This window comes from Anolis sagrei, chromosome 1 (genome assembly GCF_037176765.1).
Source record: "Anolis sagrei isolate rAnoSag1 chromosome 1, rAnoSag1.mat, whole genome shotgun sequence".
Taxonomy (NCBI): domain Eukaryota; kingdom Metazoa; phylum Chordata; class Lepidosauria; order Squamata; family Dactyloidae; genus Anolis; species Anolis sagrei.
The window spans coordinates 3,792,474-3,796,064 of record NC_090021.1 but is presented as its reverse complement, the minus strand read 5'-3'; positions in this window follow the sequence as shown (position 1 = coordinate 3,796,064).

Sequence of the window (3,591 nt, the reverse complement as noted above, 5' to 3'; positions counted from 1 at the left end):
GGAGACGGTGATCGGGCCTGAGGAATGGGCCTGTGGCCAGGAATTGTGGGAGTTGGAGTCCAAAAACACCTGGAAGGCCAAAGTTTGCCCATGGCTGTCCTAGACCCTAGACACCTATTGATGCAGTCTAATATTGTTTGTCTTTTGGAATTTCAAAACAATATTTCCAAACCGTGAATGGTGGAATCTGTGGATGTAGATTCCGTGGATATGGAGGGACGACTGTATACCTTTTTCAGGCCAGGTGGAGGTTTGGCTCTGACTCACGCTTTGAAACTTTCATGCCTTTCCCTTCCTAAGGCAGGGCTTTGAACATTTGCCTTGTTAACCTTTAATGATGCCGCAGAGCCATGTTTTTCGACAAGGGGACGGCAGTCCCTGTCTCTTTGGTCTCTGGGAAGTGTGGTTAATTAAGGCAGTGCTTTGGCTTGACAGATCTATATTTAAAAAAGGAATCATAAGGTTAGAAGTGACCCCCAAAGGCCATCCAGTCCAACCCCCTTCTTTCTGCCAGGAGACACAATCCAAACTCCCCTGACAGGTGACCATGCAGCCTCTGCTTAAAAACCTCCAGAGAAAGAGACTCCACTGGAATCCCAGATTATCTGTAGTCCCCTAGTGTTGGAAGGGATCCCCAAAGGCCATCCAGTCCAACCCCCTTCTTTCTGTCAGATGCAAAGACACAACTCCTAACAGATGACCATGCAGCCTCTGCTTAAAACCCTCAAGAGAAAGAGACTCCACTGGAATCCCAGGCAATCTGCAGTCTCCTAGAGTTGGAAAGGATCCCCAAAGGCCATCCAGTCCAACCTCCTTTTTTCTCCCAGGTGCAAAGTCACAATCCAAACCTCCTAACAGATGACCATGAAGCCTTCCTTCCTTCCCTCCCTCCTTCTTTCCCACCTTCCCACCTTCCTTCCTTCCTTCCTTCTTCCTTCCTTCCCTCCTTCCTTCTTTCCTTCCCTCCCTCTTTCCTCCTTCCTTCTTTCCTTCCTTCCTTCCCTCCCTCCCTCCCTCCTTCCTTCCCTCCTTCCCTCCTTCCCTCCTTCCTTCCCTTCTTCCCCCTTCCTTCCTTCCTTCCTTCCTTCCTTCCTTCCTTCCTTCCTTCCTTCCTTCCCTCCTTCCTTCCTTCCCTCCCTCCTTCCCTCCTTCCTTCCTTCCTTCTTCCCCCTTCCTTCCTTCCTTCCTTCCTTCCCTTCTTCCTTCCTTCCTTCCTTCCTTCCTTCCTTCCTTCCTTCCTTCCCTCTTCCTTCCTTCCTTCCTTCCTTCCTTCCTTCCCTCCCTCCCTCCCTCCCTCCCTCCCTCCCTCCCTCCTTCCTTCCTTCCTTCCTTCCTTCCTTCCTTCCTTCCTTCCTTCCTTCCCTTCTTCCTTCCTTCCTTCCTTCCTTCCTTCCTTCCCTCTTCCTTCCTTCCTTCCTTCCTTCCTTCCTTCCTTCCTTCCTTCCTTCCTTCCTTCCTCCCTCCCTCCTTCCCTCCCTCCCTCCTTCCCTCCTTCCTTCCTTCCTTCCTTCCTTCCTTCCTTCCTTCCTTCCCTCCTTCCCCCTTCCTTCCTTCCTTCCTTCCTTTCCTCTTCCCTCCTCCCTCCCTCCCTCCCTCCCTCCCTCCCTCCCTCCCTCCTTCCTTCCTTCCTTCCCTCCTTCTCTCCTTCTTTCCCTCCCTCCCTCCCTCCCTCTCTCTTTCCTTCCTTCCTTTCCCTGCATATCCACTCCAGGAGCATCTTAGCCCTGGCTTTCCTTGCAAAACAAATAAGAGAAGGAGCTACGAACACAGATATTAATATTTTAAATGCAGTTGGGGAAAGCGCCTGTGGGCTGCGAGTTAAATGTAGGGCAGGACCTCCCTTCTGCGGGGAAGCTCCCCAAAGAGGAAGAACGGCTGCTGCAGTCAGGAAGCAGAGACAGAACATACATTCGTTGTACTGAAGGGAGTATTTTGTGGCGTGACACTGAGCCAGCTTTTGCTTTTGGTGAAAATCCTTCCTGGCAATTATTGCATTTTAATTGAAAGGATGTCTTTTTCCCCTTCCTACTCCTTTTCTTCCTTTTCCTCTTCCTCCTCCTCTTAGAATCATAGAATCAAAGAGTTGGAAGAGACCTCATGGGCCATCCAGTCCAATCCCATTCTGCCAAAAAGCAGGAAATTTGCATTCAAAACACCCCTGAGAGATGGCCATCCAGACTCTGTTTAAAAGCTTCCAAAGAAGGAGCCTCCACCACACTCCGGGGCAGAGAGTTCCACTGCTGAACTTTCTCCTCTTTCTCCTCTTCCACTCCTTCATCTCCTTCTTCCTCCTTCTCTTCTTCATCCATCCCCTCTTCCTCCTCCTTCTTTTTCTTCCTCTTCCTTCTTCCTCTTCCTCCTCTACGTGTCCGAATGTATCTCCCGTTATGAACCATCATGAAGTTTAAGATCAGGTGGCGTGGCTTGCTCTTGGTCCCACCACCATCGCAAACGTGACTGATAGAGACGAGAGACAGGACTTTCCTTCTCAGTGGTGGTGAACAGGAAAGACAGGTTGAAGTTACTTTATACTTGGGTTGCTGTGGGTTTTCCGAGCTGTCTTGCTATGTTTCAAAGCATTCTCTCCTGACGTTTCTCCCACATCTATGGGCAAATGGGGTTTATATATCTATGGAATGATATCCATGGTGGTAGAAAGAACTCTTGTCAATGCTAATCAAGGGGCAGGTGTGAATCTTGCAATTAGCCTCCTTGCTTAGCATTGAATGGCCTTACAGCTTCAAAGACTGGCTGTTTCCTGTCTGGGGGAATCCATTGTTGGGAGGTGTTACTGGCCCTGATTGTTTCCTGTCTAAAATTCTCCTGTTTTCCGAGTGTTGTTTTTTATAGGAAGGAGGGAACCATGGGAATGAATAAAATAATGGCTACCAGTATTTTTAAAACTCTCAAATCAGGACAGTCAATAAAGAGCAACAATCCCAACAAAGGATTCCCCCGGACAGGAAGCAGCCAGGCTTTGAAGCTGCAAGGCTATTCACTGCTAATCAAGCTGGCCAATGATAATTTCTGGGTTGTTGTCGAAGGCTTTCATGGCCGGAATCACTGGGCTGTTGTGTGTGTTTTTGGGCTGTCTGGCCATGTTCTAGAAGCATTATCTCCTGACGTTTTGCCTGCATTTATGGCAGGCATCCTCAGAGGTTGTGAGGTAACTTCCTAAGCGTTTTTTTTTTTCGGTTCCTAAAAGAGTTATCCAATGGACCGCTATCACTAAAATAACTTCACTAAAATAACTTGATAGAATTTTAAAGCCCTCATTAAACAAACAAACAAACAAAAAGAATAGATCCACATCATACTTAAGAAATGGTGCCTCTATACCAATGTTTCTCAACCTGGGGTTTGGGACCCCTATGGGGGTCACGAGTTGGTATCAGAAGGGTCACCAAAGACCAAGAGAAAACACATGATTTTCTGTTGGTTATGGGAGTTCTGTGTGGGAAGTTTGGTCCAATTCTATCGATGGGATTCAAAATGCTCTTTGATTGTAAGTGAACTATAAATCCCAGCAATTACAACTCCCAAATGTCAAGATCTATTTTCCCCAAAGTCCACCAGTGTTCACATTTGGTA